This window comes from Oratosquilla oratoria, chromosome 7 (genome assembly GCF_046742065.1).
Source record: "Oratosquilla oratoria isolate Oo_2021 chromosome 7, ASM4674206v1, whole genome shotgun sequence".
Taxonomy (NCBI): Eukaryota; Metazoa; Arthropoda; class Malacostraca; order Stomatopoda; family Squillidae; genus Oratosquilla; species Oratosquilla oratoria.
The window spans coordinates 41358984-41378414 of NC_134783.1; the positions used below are offsets into that span (position 1 = coordinate 41358984).

At 44.3% G+C, this 19431-nt stretch overlaps 1 protein-coding gene across 2 annotated transcripts in view; it reads left to right on the top strand.

Annotated features, from left to right (window-relative positions):
- The first annotated feature begins 729 nt into the window (after window positions 1-729).
- Window positions 730-19431, top strand: part of Ndae1 (Na[+]-driven anion exchanger 1) — a 557753-nt gene continuing 539051 nt past the window's right edge. For both annotated transcript variants that reach the window (XM_076188096.1, XM_076188102.1), the window contains exon 1: window positions 730-1121. The gene's annotated coding sequence lies outside the window, so the exon portion shown is untranslated. The remainder of the gene's footprint in view (window positions 1122-19431) is intronic.

Here is a 19431-nt window from a genome sequence, read left to right on the forward strand (position 1 = left end):
TTCAGCTATTGATTTGGTCGTTCCCGTTTTCTGTAAAGCGGCGCTGTTTTGTTTGGCTCCCGGATTAGGACGTACACACTGTCAGAATGTTTCATTCTCCTTTCGTTCATTTCAGTCCATGACAAGGACAGTTTCACAAACATAACTAATGTTTTTAAAGATGACGGGTGGAAGGAGTGGGGCTGGGCTCTGTATCTTGTCATTTTATTGGTCTATGTCGTTAGTTTTTAGCTCTTAAATTGAGCATTTGGTCTATAACATATTCTGCTATCGAAATGAGTTAGTTCTCCCTCCTCTTTCTCACCTTTTAGAAGCTGAAGACGATAGCCACTTCTTGAAAGATATTCATAATATATATTTCTTGAACATTTGTATCGTTCTGAAATGCATGATGAGTGATGGGAATTACCGGAATAATCGAGATAAACTACGGGACATCATCATAACCTTTACCTGTCCTACGAGGCCCGCAGAAATGTTTCTGGCCGACCATGTTGTCTGCGTCGCACCGGGTTGATGACGGACGTACGATACTTTCCTTTCAAATGAACCACATTTATTTAATACTTTTATGAGGACAGCTTAGTATTATAATACTATATTAAAATGAAGGTATTTTTGTTATTTTATATTGGTTTTTGGTACAGACTTGAGGTTTGGTGTATACAAGTGATGTAGATACGTTTTCCCAGTCCCTGGCATCATGTAGGCTGCAGCTTGGGCGCCAGTACCACGCTTGAAGTCGTGATGTACCGTAATAGCATGTGGAGCATTTTGTGAACGCAATCGTTGACCTCCGGAGGCCCTGTGGTCAATTGTTTGCCCTCCCCAGCAACACCAGCTCCCCACGTTGGTCTGCAAACAAGGCCAGGCAGTCGCCTTCCTTCCCCTCCCCCGAACCAAACAGAATCTAACCGGTCTCACCCTGCTGGCTACCTTCAAACTCCTCAGCTCCACGGCTGGACTTCCTGCGGAGCTCATATGGGTCGAGAACTGACTACTAGTCAAGACTTGTTCAACTGAACAATCTCTTTACCATCAACTATCTTCGGACACAGCCGTCTCTTCCAGATTTTTTTTTTTTTCGCCTTTGGCCCCGCTGCTTGCTCTCCCATCGTAAGGTAAGGAGCGAGGGGAACAGCTGGGTAGAGTTGTCAGGTGTCGCCATTGCATTCAATTATGTCTTCGGGATAGCTAGTCTCTTCTCTTCGTTTGCCGTCCTGTGGATCCCAGAGGAACTACGCAGGAGTGAGTTAGGATACCATAAATAATATCCAAAGAAGGATATTAGTTTAGTTATGGATTAACAACGAAGTTAAAAACACGGTGCTGGAAATAAGTTGAGGATGGAAAGTTGGGTTGTTGGGAGAGAAGAGCTCGGAAGAGGGATGGTGGGCGTTTGAGGGGAATCGAGTACATGTACAATAATTACCACGGGTCGAAGCTTTTCATCGAAGGGGATATGCTACCTGTCGACGACCCTCCCTCACCTTGTCGCCGCACGACGCATGGTGTCGATTCGATTTTGTTCCCAAGGTCGGGGATGGGGGATCGTTGCATGGCGTTATTATCGATCTTGCTGAACATTAATGTTGCCTCCCGAATCGAGTGTTAGTGATGGTTGTGGGCATCGCGGCCTCCTTCTCCACACCTTGTCGAGGACTGCTTCCTTCAGTAGTCTGGAGGACGAGTATTGGTTGAGGTCGGATGTTATGCATATAATACAGTAGACAGGATAGACAGTGTGTGTATATATATATATATATATATATGTCGTAAGCGGAGTAGGAAACACAGGAGTCTTAGTCTTGAGTTTATTCCTGACTAGTTTCGCAGGTATGGTTTTTCAAAGCATACCTGCGAAACTAGTCAGGAATAAACTCAAGACTAAGACTCCTGTGTTTCCTACTTCGCTTACGTCAACTTGTCAGAATGTCTCAACATATATATACATATATATATATGTATATATATGTATATGTATGTATATATATGTATATATATATATGTATATATATATGTATATATATGTATGTATATATACATAGATATATGTATATATATATGTATATATGTATATATATATATATATATATATATTAATATTATTGGAAAAAATCCACTCAAAAGAGAATGATTTTAACCACTCTCGACGTTGACTGTTCCTCCTTTGTGTTTGGCCATCTTATCTTACCTGACCCACCTGCATGGCATGACTTCGGCACCATAGTTAGTGTCTTAAGAATAGAAACATCGGAGACGGAACAGAATATATATATATATATATATATATATATATATATATGTGTGTGTGTGTGTGTGTGTGTGTGTTTATATATATATTATTTATATATATAATATATATATATATATATATATATAATGTGTGTTTTATTTTACACGTTGCATACATACTATCCTCACTCTTCCCACCCCATCCCTTTCTCCCTTACTCTCTCTCTTTCCTTCACTGCAAAATGTACCACCATCCTGTTTTGAGTAGTACAAAAGTAATTGTGTGTGCGTGCGCGCGCGCGCCCTTGTCGAGGGATAGATGCAACCTCTTATACACACACACACAAGCGCGACGTAAACTTAGATTTGTTTGTTTTGGACGATTTGGAGTGGCCGCATGGTGAATATACCTTGGCGTACTCCAGGTATTGTGTGTGTACAGTTTACAGATGGCGTATACTCCAAATCTTTGCAAGTGGTTTTGCAGAGAGTCCGCTTGGGTTTGAAGTGCTGTGGATATGTTTATATCGAAACGTGCACAATTTCGCGTCATTGTTTTGTCAATGTATTGATTTATTGGTTTATTTATTTTTTTCTTGTAGTCTTGTTTGTTGGCGGCCTCCCTGCCTTTGTGTATCGTATCCCGCGTTTATTGATGTTTCTGTGTCGAGTGGCGAGTTGGTATCCGTCGTGATTCACATGTTCTGGGGCCTGTGTTCGAGTCTAATGTCTTCCAGGGGCTTAGGAGTGGGAGGTGAGTGTTTGGACATCATCCTGTCATTTCTTCACGAAGAAAGATCAGGTGCAGCATCAGCAGTTCCTTGTGGTTCCCTGTGAATTTTCCCACAAAGAAACTTGATGCTGAGTCAGCCACGGAAACTGACAATTTATTCAATTATTCATAACTTTCCTCTGAGTATAACAATAACAGTTCTTCTAATTGACAATCAAGTCCTCCAGCGATGGTACGTGACTGTGGTGTGCAGTAGATTGTGATTTCTGTAAGTATCCAGTCAGAATTCAGATAAGATCAAGATTCAAAAGGACATTTGTACTGAGTAGTATTAAAATGTAATACTATATGTCCTTATGATAGTAGCTTGCATTCATAATGTGTTTTGTTTTATTGTGGATTTTTTGTCTTGATTTTTTTTTGTTTTTTTTGTTTTGTGCATTTTAGCTATCGTTATCTCTACACCAAAAATAATTTCATTTTTGTCAGTGACGGAAATGACAAAGTATTATCTATCTATACTGGGGCTGAGGAGATAGTACAGCTAAGCAGGAGCATGGATGACCGAGCAGCTCTAGGATCTGCTCTGGGAAAGTGGCTGGAAAATGTGACGTAAACATAGTTCCCTTAATCTCATCAGGCCGGGGAAACTCCTCCAGCGGGAAAGAACTAAAAGACGACACGAGGAGGGAGCACCAGCCCACCTTAGTACAGATCGTCTCTCCCTTATCCCCTGCAACGCTCTGTGAAACCTCCTTATGAATGGAGGGGAGAGCCCTACCCCCCCCCCCACACTCTCAACCCAGGAACGATTTGCCTTGACAGCCCAGTGACAGTTACCTACGCCTCACTGTGGAAAATAATTACCGCCGCCGACTTAATGGAATGTCTTCAGAATCAGAAGTATTGGCATTCACTTTAACCCCGTCAAGCGAGATTTCATTTCCGAGTTCGCCTCATCCAAACAGCTCCCAATTCGACCCCTATCGAGACGAGGTGGACCCCGACTTGGGATACTCAAGATTCTTGTCCTAAAAACGACCAGTAAAACAAAGACTTCACTACATGCGGAAACCCGCACCAAATGTGACCCCTAATGAAGTGGGTCCCTAATTGTGGAGTTGAAACCAAGGACTCGGAATATCTGATTCCATATCTGAACTCTTGCTGATAACCTAGTGCAAACGAGACCACATGTGAGATTGATCAGCGTGGAAGCGGTCAACATACGAATGCGGGAGTACACAGAGACAGAACCTGTAGAACAAACTCGAGAACACTCTTGTACTGAACTATAAAATAGGCGATATTAAAAAAAAAATCGCACTAATATTGGCTTAAAATTTTATTTCGATTCTTAACTCACCTGTGCGTGGGTTACCCATCATGTTAGAAGATACCACGCCCATGCCGATATTTCAATTGCCAGCGTATTGGATACACCCGACAACGAAGTCTCCCTCCAGAAGGGATATGCGTGCACTGCTCGGCCTCCGCATGTGGCAGCTCATGTCCAAACTTAACTAAATGTGCAAACTTTTCAAAACTTACATCCTCCTCACAGTGCGCGATATATAATCATGGACGAAAACACACCCACCTTCAAGACTCGGAACATTTCAGTCTCCGAAAATCCCGAAACGGTAAGGTCCATAGTCGCCGGACCGATGCGGTTCGCCATCCGGACACGACACGACCACACACTTCTCTCTCCCTGGCTTTCTCACCCAAACAACCTCACCAACAGAACTACAAACAACACAGGAATCTTCTGTATGACCTACCATTCCCTCTGGGTTAGTAACTTTACAGGTGCCGTGTGCTTGTGGGGTGCGTGTTGATAAATTGTCTATATATTCTTCATACTTTATTGGTGGTCATCCATCCTTAATATCTATTGGCGAAGGGCATGCAAACGATCAGCACCTGAGAACCGTTTCGTGATGAGCTGTTGGACTCTCCGTGACGTCATCAGGCGGGTTGCCAAGTTCGGGACTTGTACCAGCTTGGGGGTTAACCTAGTTCTCAAGTGTCATGTTTAGATGTTTCAAGGTCAGACTTGTCCTGTATGGGGACGCAAGACGTCTTGGAGTGTCTGAGGGTGTTAAATAAGGGTTAGTAACAAAGTACAGGTTGGAAGTTGTAATCAATACTTTTAACTGCGTTAGATTATTTTAACTCGGTTAGAATCGCCTAAAAGTAGTTAGGAAGAAGGGCATTACTCAAGTTCATCGAGACGGCTAATGTTGAAAATGTGAGTGAAATAGACTACGTCCAAAACGAAATGCACACATATATGCTATGTATACACACATGCATACACATGTACGTCCCTGACATATATTGACCACTAAAAAGCTTTACTCTTATACAGATTCAATGTTTCCTCCTCAGGAAATAGAAACAAAAGATCTCTGTAGTGTACTGTTGTGTGATAAGCTTAAGCTTCCTCTTGTGAACATGTCCCAAATTACGAAGTGGGTAGGTACTAACTTTAAATCCTTAATGCCACTGTGGGAGCTTCCTTTATTACCCACTTGTATGTATCGTACCTTTGTTTTTTCGCGATTTTTTCAAGTATATGTCACAGTGTGTGACGTAATATTACAACCACAATGAATTACAGAGATCTTTGGGAATATCGGATCTGTATACAGTCGTACACCAGCACTCTACCTTCACTTCACGATTCAACAACTATAGAAGCGTCACTCGGCGTAGAGGGTTAAACGTGATTATGACTGACAAGTGAATGTCAACAACCTGTGCTAGTACTTGACGCTAGTACTTGACACTGTATTAGTACTTTGCACTGTAGTATTTGGCACTGCAGTACTTGGCATTGTAGTACTTTGTACTATAGTAACTGACACTAGTGCTTGGCACTATAGTACCTGGCATTGTAGTACTTGGCACTGTACTAGTACTTGGCATTGTAGTAGTTGGCACTGTAGTACTTTGCATTGTAGTACTTGGCACTATAGAACTTAGTATCGTAGTACTTGGCACTGCAGTACTTTGCACTGTAGTACTTGGCACTGGAATACGCTCAGTTAGGGAAACAAGATTTCAATTCTTCGTAGATTGGCACAAAAGAAGACAGAAGATTTGCGCAAACGAAAGACCAAATGGTCTCGCTTATCTTTTTGCACCAAAGACTTGTCTTTCCTCAGGTTCTTTTTTGGTCCTCGTTAACTTAAAACCAAATTGGACACGTGGAGTAGTCGAAAGCTTCATGCTCTTACAGCCGCTCAGTTTGTGGTTTCGAATCCCGCACTTCTCTCTGATTCCCAGCAGTGAATGTTGTTAACAGTCCCTAAGGCGCTTAATAGGGCTAAGGTGGCGGCTTCGGCCGCAGGTGCTCAGCGCCATTGTCGAGGAAGTCTCTTGCCCAACTGTACAAGAACAGAGCTCAGTAACAATGTACAAAGGAATTTTTGCTACGCCAGTCTCACAAAGCCCCAAGGCCGTTGATAGTGCAGTGACCAATTTGCAGTGATTTTGAAATGCGTCGTCCTCAAAATTCGGCAGTTTTAGTTCTTGAATCAATATTTTCGAAAATTGATGGTTGACTGAGGAGGGAGATGTTTTTTCCCTTTACCTGAATAAAATATCCTGGTGGTTGGGAGGAAGTTAACGTACATTTAGGTCCCGGTTGGGTGAAAGAATAGTTACATTTCTACGTGCTGACTCAGTGTGCCCATACCATTACGTAACGAGAGGAGGGTGGGGGGTGGGAGAGGGGGTAGTCCACTTGACACCCTAGGACAGGACCGCCCATTGTTCTAGAGGGCGAACACATAGGAAACCGGGCGTTACGGAGCCGGCCAGTCGATAAGGCGTTGCAGGCCGGGGCCACTCGACGCCTCCCGCTGTGCCGGCAGGGACTCGCACGCCGGCTGACTATTTGCGCTGATCACCAGCCTTCTCTCTTGCACTGGGTAGTTGATGTTACGGTTGTCCTTCTTTGTTGCCTCTTGTTTTACCTTCTCTTCTTCTGCATTCTTCTTCTTCTTACTTTTATTCTTCTTCTGTAGTTTTACCATCTTTTCCTTCTTCCTCGTCCTCAAATTCTATATCTGCATATTTTTCTTCTTCCTCCTTTTATTCTTCTGTCTTCATATTATTCTTCCTTCCTCCTTTTCCTCCTCCATCTCCTCCTCCTCCTCCATCTCCTCCTCCTCCTCCATCTTCTCCTCTTATTCTCCTTTTGCGTCTTCTTCCATCTTGCCATTTCAGTTTCAGGATCTGAAATCCACCCAACATACCACTTTTTATGGAATATATCACAATTACAGGAATGTATGCAATCGTAGAGCCTATCACAGGCGCCAGTAGGAATATTTACAATTCAGAGAAATAAACTTCTCTCTCTCTCCTCTCTCTCCCTCCCTCTCCTCCCTCCCTCTCTCTCTCTCTCTCTCTCTCTCTCTCTATATATATATATATATATATATATATAAATATATATATATATCTATATACTCTATTTCTCTCTCCCTCTATTTCTCTCTCTCTCTCTCTCTCTCTCTCTCTCTCTCTCTCTCTCTCTCTCTCTCTCTCGGAGAGTATAATGTCATCATTATGAACTTTGAGTCGCGTGATTATTATTAACATTATTATTTTTGTTACTTTAGTGGCGTAATCGTAAGCTTGCAGGTCTCGCCTCCTCTTAGTTGTGGGTTCGAATCCCGCACTACCCTCCGACTGTCAGCAGAGACTGTCACTTGTCTCCTCGAGCGCATAATAGGGTAAAAGTGACGGCTTCGGCCTCATGGCGTAGACATCGAGGCTTCCCGCCGCGCATAATTACGAGCGTTGGCACGCGAAAAGAAATCCGCTTGTTCAGCCCACCGAGACATTTCAGAGCCGATTACAGCGACTTCAGACGGAGAAGAGACATCGTCCTCCTCCTTACTGCCTTGACCGCATACACATGGATTCCATAGTTCGACAACACACCAATAGATGGCAGCCTTGTCGCTACTTGATCGCCCCCCTCTCTCTCTCTCTCTCTCTCTCTCTCTCTCTCTCTCTCTCTCTCTCTCTCTCTCTCTCTCTCTCTCTCTCCATTGCACGACAGCAGCGAGATATTTTTCATATGGATAGAAGCGCTGGCGAAGTGAATTCCACAACAACTCCTCCGCAAAGCGAGGTGACTAGGCATGATGGTGATAGTACATTTTTCAACCACATTTCGCTTTCATTCTAAGACATCATCGTCGAGGAACTCGGCGGTGGCCTACATGCAGAAATTGATACGTGGTTAAGCGAAGGACTCGAACCCCCGCTCACACGTAACGAGTGACCATTGACTAACGCATTGTGCTATCAAGAGAGATATAAGTTGAGCGTAACTTTCTTGTATTTGAATGCTCGAGTTACACATACACGAAATTTTGCGTTCAACCCACCTCCGCCATGATAGTGCAATTGGTGGTACGTAGACGTGGGATGTATATATATATATATATATATATATATATATATATATATATATATATATATATATATATATATATATATATATATGTATGTAACTCGAGCATACAAATATATAAGGAAAGTTGCGCTCAACTTATATCTCTTGATAGCGCAATCGGTTAAATCACTATTACTTGTTACGTGCTAGCGGAGGTTCAAGTCCTTAGCTGTACCATGTACACGTATCAGTTTCTGCATGTATGCCTCCTCGAGGTTCTCGATGTTGATGACTTAGAATTAAAGTGAATTGTGGTTGATAAATGTAAATCTATTCACTGGGACCCATTCAATGTTGTACACACACACACATATAAACGTGTGTGTATGTATGATTGCGCAATTTTGGGCAGTGCGCAGACGGCCTTTCGTTTGTCGACATCCGGATTTCAAGATAAACTCGATTACGCATAACACTTCGTCTCCCACTGCGTGGACAAAACAGAAGTGTTGCTCAGTTCCATTAGACTGGTTACTTCTCTAGTAGTTTATTCAGAATGGAGGGTGGCCTGGGAGACAACGGGTTGAGGTTGAGGGGACAAATAAATTATTAATATTATTTTATTATTATTATTATTATTATTATTATTATTATTATTATTATTGTTTTATGAATATTTTCGTTGTAGAATGTAAATGGTAAATGTAAGTTCGGTGCATCTTTCTCGAAGAAGTTCTTCTGTTGCGTAAATGCTCGTGGACCTATCAGGTTGCAAAATACACATGCGTGATGCGAGGGTGTCGACCAGGGTAGGGTGTGTTTATGAAGGGTAACAGACGCATGTGCACGCGCACGCAAACACTCCCTCCTCCTCTCTCTCTCTCTCTCTCTCTCTCTCTCTCTCTCTCTCTCTCTCTCTCTCCGAGCGTGAAATCAACAACACCTAAACGTTGACAGGAGAGAAGACTTTCTGTCAATAACGAGGTCTGATTCAGAAAATAGAAGTTTAGCGTAGGTAAACGAGCACCCAAACAAGCAAATAAAAACAAACAAAATGGTCAGTTGATAAGTCGTACACTTGGGGATTTTTTTTTTTCTCTCTCGGAACTATTCGAACGCAGGAGCCGGTGACCACGCTATGCCACATCAGCGACGATACCCAGAGAAGCTAATATATCACACACACACAGTGACGTCACCAAGTCATCCCAGTTTTGAGGCAAGCAGTGATCGGGGGCCATTACTTAGAGTGGACGCCCTTCTTAACCTCTGCATCGCGGACAGGATTCGAACTGACGCCTGAATCCCCGCGCGGTTAAACCAGACTCGGGCTTTACCAGTCGAGCCAATGCTGGTTCGATTGATTCGTTGTTAACATGGAATACAACCGGGATTTATTTTTTATTTATTTATTTATTTTACTTTCTGATATACTGGAAGACAGTTGTAGGAAATCATAATGAGGTTACTTGTACTCTAAAGTGACAGTAACGGTGATACGATGATGAAGTTCGTCACTGTGGATTGGTTGAGGTCATTTTTATGTCTCAGTCCGGGTCTGGGGGGAAGGGGAGGACTGTGTGTGTGTGTGTGTGTTTTGTAGGAGGCAGGAGAAGGTGGATATATGCTCTCTACATCATCATCATCATCGTTGCTTCCGTCACTGCTCCTACCACGACCATCACCACCACCACTTACCTCATCATCACCTCTTCCACCTCGACCACAATCACCACTATCACTATAATCGTCACCAGCAACACCACAACCATCACCAACGCCATCACAACCACCACCATCACCTCCAACACCACCACCACCACGACGCCATCGCCCCACCACTGACAACACTTGTACGACATCTGTGCCACTCTTCCCTGACTAAAATCCCGACACGCGCCTTCCTCGTTCCTCCCCTTCCTCATCCGATAACTCCCTCCTCTTCCTCCTGTTCCCTCTTCCTCCTCCTCCCATTCCTCCTCTTCCTATTCCTCTTCTTTTCTCTACCTCCCTACCCCTCCTCTTCCTCCTCCTCTTCCTCCTCCTCTTCCTCCTCTTCCTCCTCCTCTTCCTCTTCTTCCTATTCCTTTTTGTTCTATTGCTGGCCCCATTCCTTCCATCCTTCCTTCCTTCCTTCCTTCCTCTCTCCCTTCCTCCCTCCCTTCCTCCCTTCCTTTGTACCCTTTTCCTTTCATACTCTCCCCCCACCCCTCTCTTCCTCCAAACCTTCCTTCCTAGTCCTCCCTCCCCCTCCCCCCCCTTCCTTTCTTCCCAGCCTTCCTCCTTACCATCGCTTATTTCCCAGCTTGTTTGCAATTTCTCCCAATGTCACTACATGATTTTTTCCTAACTCCGTCCCTTTTCTTCAAGCAACCCCCCCTCCTTCCCCCTTTCCCCCGTTTTGCTTACGTATAGATGAGAACTTCTCCGTTTGGAGGACTGATGCTGGGGATGCTTGCTTGCTTGCTTGGTGCTTGCTTGCATGATCAAAGTAGTGATGTTTACATCTGTTGGGTGGTGGGGAAAAGGGGGGGTGTGAGGGAAAGGGGTGGGGGGCTGTCTTGCGTCGTTGGGGGAGTGGTAGGTGGTATTTATACAACCACTCTGTCTCACTCTAGCATTTTTTTCCTCCTTCTTGTTCCTCCTGATCTTCCTCATATTTCCGTTCATATATTTTTTTTTCTTTCTTTCTCTTCCTTCACTTTTCCGACCTCCTCTTCATCTACTCCCTCCTCTATTTCATCCTTCTCGCCTGTCTCTTCCTTCTCTCCAGCCTCCTCCTCTTCTTCCCTCCTCCTCTTTATGCCTTCTGTCTCTCTTCAACTCTTCTCTCTTTACCCTACACCTCTTTTTTCATTCCAGGTTGGTTCATATACTTTTTCATTCAACTCACCTCCCCCCCCTTCTTCTTTGTCCTCTTCCCCCTCTCCCTCTCCCCCTCTCCCTCCCCCCAACCCCCAGTACATCTTCTCTCCCTTCCCTTTCGATCTCCTGTCATGTGTAATCCATCGTTCTTTATCTTCCTCCTCCTCCTCTTCTTCCTCTTCCTCTACCTCACACCACCCAGCTTTCGTTCTTTATAGACGGATCCATTTCTTGTGTACCCTCAGCCTTGTCGTCTTGCTGTGCACTCCTCCTCGCCCTCCTCATCCTCCTCCTCCTCCTCATCATCATCATGGTCCTAATGCACCTCCTCATCTCCCTCATGTTCATTTTCCTCCTCCTTTTTCTTCATATCTTTCTCCTTCTCTTCCCTTTCCTCCTTTTCCTCCTTTTGCTCCTCCCTTCTCTCCTCCTCCTCCTCCTCCTCCTCCTCATCATCATCATCATCCTGATCCTAATACACCTCCTCATCTCCCTCATGTTCATTTTCATCCTCCTTTTTCTTCATATCTTTCTCCTTCTCTTCCCTTTCCTCCTTTTCCTTTTGCTCCTCCCTTCTCTCGTCCTCCTCCTCCTCCTCCTCATCATCATGATCCTAATGCACCTCCTCATCTCCCTCATGTTCATTTTCCTCCTCCTTTTTCTTCATATCTTTCTCCTTCTCTTCCCTTTCCTCCTTTTCCTTTTGCTCCTCCTTTCTCTCGTCCTCCTCCTCCTCCTCCTCATCACCATCATCATCCTGATCCTAATGCACATCCTCATCTCCCTCATGTTCATTTTCCTCCTCCTTTTCCTTCATATCTTTCTCCTCTTCCCTTTCCTCCTCCTCCTTTTGCTCCTCCCTTCTCTCCTCCTCCTCCTCCTCATCATCATCATCATGATCCTAATGCACCTCCTCATCTCCCTCATGTTCATTTTCCTCCTCCTTTTTCCTTCATATCTTTCTCCTTCTCTTCCCTTTCCTCCTTTTCCTTTTGCTCCTCCTTTCTCTCGTCCTCCTCCTCCTCCTCATCATCATCATCATCATCCTGATCCTAATGCACATCCTCATCTCCCTCATGTTCATTTTCCTCCTCCTTTTTCCTTCATATCTTTCTCCTCTTCCCTTTCCTCCTCCTCCTTTTGCTCCTCCCTTCTCTCCTCCTCCTCCTCCTCCTCATCATCATCATCATCATCCTGATCCTAATGCACCTCCTCATCTCCCTCATGTTCATTTTCCTCCTCCTTTTCCTTCATATCTTTCTCCTTCTCTTCCCGATCCTCCTCCTCCTCCTCCTTTTGCTCCTCCCTTCTCTCCTCCTCGCTATCATTACCTTTATCATCATCGTCATCATGGCCTCGTATCTTTTTTGTGATCACTCGTTTCGTTCCCTTCTTCCATCTTCTTTGTTTAGTTATTTTGCGAGTCTCTTCCTTCCTTCCCTCCCTTTCGTCCTCCTCCTCCTCCTCCTCCTCCTCCGCAGTGACATTTCACCTGTTATTTCTTTGTCGAGCGTCTTCATTCTTTTTGCTTTCTTCTTTTAACTTTCCTCTTCTCGGCCTTCGTATTTGGTCCCGTTTATTTTTCGTCGCGCGCAAAGGTATTTATATTGTTTGTATTGTCAAGCATTCCCGCACCCTCTCCTCTCTTATATTTCTTCTTTTCATCCAAGAGTTCGTTTCCTCCTTCCCCCCCTTCCCCCCCATTCGCTACTGCTCGTGCTTCCTCCACCTCCTTCTTCTTCTTCTTCTTCTTTTCTCTTTCTCCCATCTTTTCGTCTTCAGATTTTGTTTTATGTCATTGATTCCTAACCATTTTTCTCAGCTTTCCCATTTTCTTTTCCCTTCCTTCTTTCTCTTTCCTCTTTGTTCTTCATCTTTTTCTTTTTCTTCATCTTCTTTCTCCTCCTCCTTCTTCTTCTTCTTCGTCTTCATCTTTTTTTTCCCACTGCTTCCTTTAACTCGCAAGAATTTTTTATATTAATCCTCCATTTGTAAACTAATCTCGTTCGCTGAGGGGGGAGGTTAAGTTTTATTTCCTTGCTCCCTAACTGGCCTGGGTTAACATTGTTGCTCAATACACGGGTTTGATTCTCCGTCTTGGCTCTTTTGACGCCCGTGATTCAACGTAATAACATTCTGACACGATCTGTTTTATGTTCTTGCGCCGATCTTTACCTCTGAGGTTATTCATATCTTCGCGCAAACATCGAGATCTGGTTGGCAAGGTTGCAACCCCCCCACACCCCCACCCCGAAATTCCCCCCCTTTTTTTGCCCCCCCAAGGGCAATGTTGTTTATGCCACCACCACCCTCCCCCACCCCCAACTCGCCCGTCACCCTTCCATCTTGATTAGGTTTGTTTATATCGTCGGTCCCTGGGTAGTGATGTGGCTGCGAGGGTATGGTGGGGTGGAAAAGGGGGTTTCTGAGCGGACATCCAGACCTGACCCTTCATTATCCAGAACAATGGAAAATATATCTTTGGTCGTTCTTGTAGTAAAACAACTTTTCCTTCAGTCAGGTCCTCCTCTTTCAGGCAACTCTTCTTCTCCCTTCAGTCAAATCCTCTTGTGCATCCTTCTTCAGGAAGTTTCTCTCCTTCCTGGCCTTCCTCCTTGACTGTCGTCTTCTCCTTCTCTTGTGTTCCCACCCATCGATGGAGTACCTAGTTCTCCTGTCGTCGTCCCCCCCTTTCTCTCTCTCTCTCTCTCTCTCTCTCTCTCTCTCTCTCTCTCTCTCTCTCTCTCTCTCTCTCCTTCCATGTGCCTCCGGGTTTCTCTTTGTTCTCTTTGTGCCTCGGGTGTGGATTCCTTTGTCCCACCTCTCGCCGCTCTTCGTCGTGAGATTAGATTTAAACTCTCTTCCTTCTCGCTCGCTCGCTGATGCGAGTTCGTGCTCGTTCTCTTCCAGCATTAATTTATTTATTTATATATTTTTATTATATTTTATTTCCTAAGGGTGGGAAAGAACGTCGGAGGATGGCTGGGGGGGGGTGAAGGTAGGGGGGGGGGGCTTTGTGTTTGCTGGAGAGGATGTGTTTTGAAAGATCCACCCCTCACCTCCGATTCTTTGAGGGTAAAGTTTCAAAAGGGTTTTTGGCGACTCGCATGTAGACGGGGGTGGGGGGTGGGGAAGAACCCCTTTGGTGTATGTATATGTGTACATGTACGTATGCGTACGTGTGTGTTTGCGTAAATGTCCTTCCATTTTGCCAAGCATGCAACCTATCCATCATGGGATTTCCATGGTTTCTGGCACTGGTTCTCAGCCTCTGGTCCATGGAATCCTATTGGGCCACGGTGGTCAATAAAAGGGGCCGCCAACCGGAAGCCACTATCAGTTAGTGGATGCAAAACGATTAGATTTAGTGTTGAAGTCAACTGCAGGAGGTTAAACAATAGCAATTCATAGGTACGGGGTACACGTGAAAATAGGTTAAGAAACTCTGGTTTCTGGCATTATCTCGTCCAGTATGATTTTTTTTTTATTCCAGATGGTGCTATTCAGTTGACAGGTGAACCTTGATTGAAAATAGACTCGGTAGATCGAGACACCAATTGATGTAGGGCTCTCCTCTAAGATTGATTTGTCACCTCCCCAACTCCTTCCCTCCCTGTCTCCCTTCCTCTTTCCCTCCCTTCTTCTCTCCCTTTTTCCTCCCTTCTTTCATCCCTCCTTCACTTCCTCCCTCCCTCCTCCCCTCCCATCTTCCCTCCATCCTTCTTCTTCCCTCCCTCCCTCCCTTCCTCCCTCTCTCCCTTCCTCCCTCTCTCCCTCCTTCCCTCCCGCCTTCCTTCCTTCCCTCTATCTATCCATATATTTCATCCATCCGTTTCCTTCATCCACTTCACCCATCCGCTTTCTTCATCCACTTCATCCATTCATTTCACCAATCCTCCTCCCTTATTGAATTTGCTTGTGGGACGCCCTCTCATCCAATTTCTTTCATTCGTTATCCGTGATGGGTTGAGATGTGGGGGTTTACTATTTACTACTTACGATAAGTTTTTTGACTTTGTGTGGCATATTTTCGTGTGGGTGTTGTATTCCCGAGTGTATGCATTTCTCCGTCTGTCTGTCTGTCTGTCTATCTGTAGATGACGGGAAATCTCGCCCGTCCTTGTCGTAGATTCCCGTCTATGCGTGGCATAGGGACTGCGTCTGTCCGGTTTCTGTCTTTGCATTTATGAAATTCTGTCTATTTCTGTCCGTGTTGTGGCTTGCCGTCTATTCTTATTGTGGACGACTCCTACTTCTTAGATACAGACTTTTTTTTCTCTCTCTCTTTCACTCTCTCACTTTCTCTCGCTGTTTCTCCCTCTCCCCCTCTCTCATTCACTCCCTCCCTCTCGCTTTCTCCTTCTCCCCATCTCTCTCTCACTCTCTCTCGCTGCTCGCTGTTTCTCATCTCCCCCTCTCCCTCCCTCTCTCTTTCTCTCTCTCTCTCTTTCTCTCTCCTCTCTCTCTCTCTCTCTCTCTCTCTCTCTCTCTCTCTCTCTCTCTCTCTCTCTCTCTCTCTCTCTCTCACCGTTTCTCATCTCCCCTCATTCTCTCTCTTTCTCTCTCTCGCCATTTTTCTTATCCCTTTTCTTTTCTTTTCATTTTTCTTTTTTCTCTTTTTTCCGTCGGGATTTTGCGCCTCGTTTCCCATCTCTGCATTATTTTACGTGTCTTAGGGTCTGGCTTGAAGGCTGTCGGCATCAGTTTCTTCACCGCCACCACTACCACCACCACCACCTCTACCACCACTAGTCACTTACCACTACTACTACCACCGTCATTCCTACCACCATGAATACCACAAACAACAACAACAATAACAACAACACCGCATTATAGGATTTACGAAACCAAAATGAGTGTGGCTGACTTCGTTCCTGTATTCCTTACGTCAACCAATCACGGGGAGCCTTGCCACTGTCGCAGACAAATCACGTGAGAGGAGAGGGGATGTGTAATAAAGTATGGCGGATCTGGGAGCCTCCCCACCCCCGACTCCAGCCAATCATGTGAGGAGACGAATGGCCGGAGCTTTGTCTGACAGCTCCGCTTGATCAGGTCATAGTTATGACCAGGCCAGGGAGAACAATGTTGTGTGTGTGTGTGTGTGTGTGTGTGTGTGTGTGTGTGTGTGTGTGTTTTGGAGGTTCATGTGGGTTTAACGTTGTTCACATAAGAGGTGTTCACATCATCCACACGCACATGCGCACACGTGTGCGCATATGTACATACACACACATACTATGTAGGTACGTGAGTATATATTTATATATATATATGTGTGTGTGTGTGTGTGTGTGTGTGTATGCTCATTGTTATTCAAATTTTATTTCGTAACTTTTTGGCATAATTTCTTTCAGTTACTTTACATTAACACATACATGACACGCGAGTGTTGATATATTAGATCAGCAACTCTCGTTAATATTTATTAGATATTCAGTGACTCAAAAGTTAAATTATATTTGTAAGCAAACATATCCACCGGACCTCCATCCTCCCAGACTTGCTGACCGGAACGTTCTGACTTCTGTTACGTCATCTTTGTAGCTTCCTCTGGCCGCCCTCCTCTTCCTCCTCCTCCTCTTCCTCTTCCTCCTCCTCCTTCGTTATTTTAAGCACTGCTGACGCGGCTACGGCAGGCAGGAGGCTGAGGGACTTATCTCGCCTTACGCTCCACTGCCGCTGACCTGGGTGCTCCTCCCCCCTCCCTCCTCCCCCCTCCCCTCCCTCTCCCCTCCCCTCCCTCTCCCCTCCCCCTCCCATTCCCCCTCCACCCCCACCCCACATGCACACTACCACCACCCCCAACCACACATGCACACATACATTTACACATACTCTTCCCGTTCCAGGATCCTTCACCTTATTCTACACACACACACACACACACACACACACACACACACACACACACACACACACACACACATACACACACACAAGCATAAAAGATAAGTGATATGATTGCTGTATTCGTAATAGTAATAATAATGGACGCAGTTCAATTTGGTAGGAATCGCTTTATTTGGAATGGGAGGGTGACAACAGGTAATTGGAAAAACGAATAAACATACAAATAGACAAATAGATAAAAATCATAGTTCCCGAAAGATGCACAGGTTCTCTGTTTTCCATACGTATGCATCAGCTGCATCAGCGTTTGGAATAACGTGGAAGAGTAAATAGCGGAACCGGAAAACATAAATGAATTTAAACCGAATTTGACAGATGTATATAAATCAATTTTACCTATATATTGAAAATAGGGAAACGCGTGCGCACACGCACTCATGTCCTTTTGAAATAAGTATAGTAGCTAAATGTAAATGTGAACAGTGATGGTTTTACGGGCGGAACATTGAGACACAAAGAAGAAATCACCAAGGTAATAGTGAGTGGTGAGGTCTTCGGGGAGGCCTCAGCTCAGGCAGAAATGATAAAAAGTTTCCAATCTCTCTTTACAAAGGAGATTTACTTTTCATAGAAAAGCGAGGCGAGCAAGAATTCAAGGTTTAGAAGATATATTCTAGAAGTGAGGGAAGAATTGGTTTGCTAATAGCGTGGTCGACGAATGGAATAAACTTAGTAACCATGTAGTAAGCGCTGAAACTATCAGTTGTTTTAAGAAACGATTAGACAACTTTATGGATGGGGATGACATGTGGTGATCGATACCGAGCTGCCTAGTGTAGGCCTTATGGTCTCTTGCAGTCTCCTTCATTCTTATGTTCTTATGTAAGCGCTCAGTCTTTTGGGATCATTGGATGTGACAAAAGCTTCAGGACCTGACGGGATCTCAAACTGGCCACTTAAAGAATGTAGGGAACGACTATCAGACAAGATTCAGTCTTATATGTTCATTGAAAGAAAGCATAGTGCCACTTGATAGGAAAAGCGCAAATGTGGTACCAATTCACAAATGTAGAAACAAGGAGACACCACTAAATTATAGGCCGGTATCACTGATCAGCACAATAGTGAATTTATGTGAAAGGATTGTGAAAGATCGATGTACCAAATATCTTAAAAAGATGGACATTGATGGCATTTGATAAAGTGCCTCACAGTCGACTTATGTGGAAATTGGATCACGTTGGAGGACTTAGAGCCAAACTACTAGAATGGATGAAAGATTTTTGAAGGGAGTATACGTGAGGGCAATAGTAAAGGATAAGACGTCAAGATGGGGAGCAGTAACGAGTGGAGTTCCACAAGGTTCAGTGCTTGAACTGATAATGAATGTTTCTTGTCTATGTCAACGACATGATGAAAGATGCAACAAACTATGCCAACATGTTTGCAGATGACGCCAAAATCATGAGTGAAAAATGAAGAGGATGGTAGACTATTGCAAAAAATATCTAGATGCTATTTTTGCATGGAGCCAAGAATGGGAAATGAAGTTCAATACAAAAGAAATAATGGAAAGTACTGGAAATGGCCAATAGCGGCAAAAGACTATCCTTAAACTATTTCTCGGGAAGTGAACCCATTACAAAAGCAAAAGAGGAGAAAGAATTGGGATGTTATATATATATATATATATATATATATATATATATATATATATGTATATATATATGTATATATATATATATATGTGTGTGTGTGTGTGTGTGTGTGTGTGTGTGTGTGTGTATACATTAATTTTAACTTTATTTTTTTCTCTTCACCATTCTGGAATATGTGAACAGCTTGCTTACGAAAAGCCTTACCCCCACTCCTCTTCCTCCTCCTCCCCCCTTTCTCTTCCTCCTACTATCTTCTCTTCCTCCTCTTCTTCCTCCTCTCCTTCTTCCACCTATTCCTCTTTCTCTTCCTCCTTGTCTTCTACTATCACTTTCTTCCTCTTTCTCCTCCTGCTAAGTTTTATGTCTTATCTCATTCAGTATTCTATTTCTTCGTGTCCTGTCATGTTTTTGTAAACACTGCGTGTAGATCCTCCCTTTACCCCCTCCCCATATCCTACAGTCCTTTAGTCCTCTCTTGTTTACCATAACTTTCATCTCCCTCCGTTCCTCTGTCTCTCCTGCTGGCGCGGAGCCGAGTCCTTCCGTCCTCTTGCACAAGGAAACTTGCCAAAGGCACCAAGACAACCGGGCCGGATTAGCGCCGAGATGAACGAGGGGGAGGAGGAAGAGAGGGGGAGGAGGAGGAGGAACAACGCTGATGT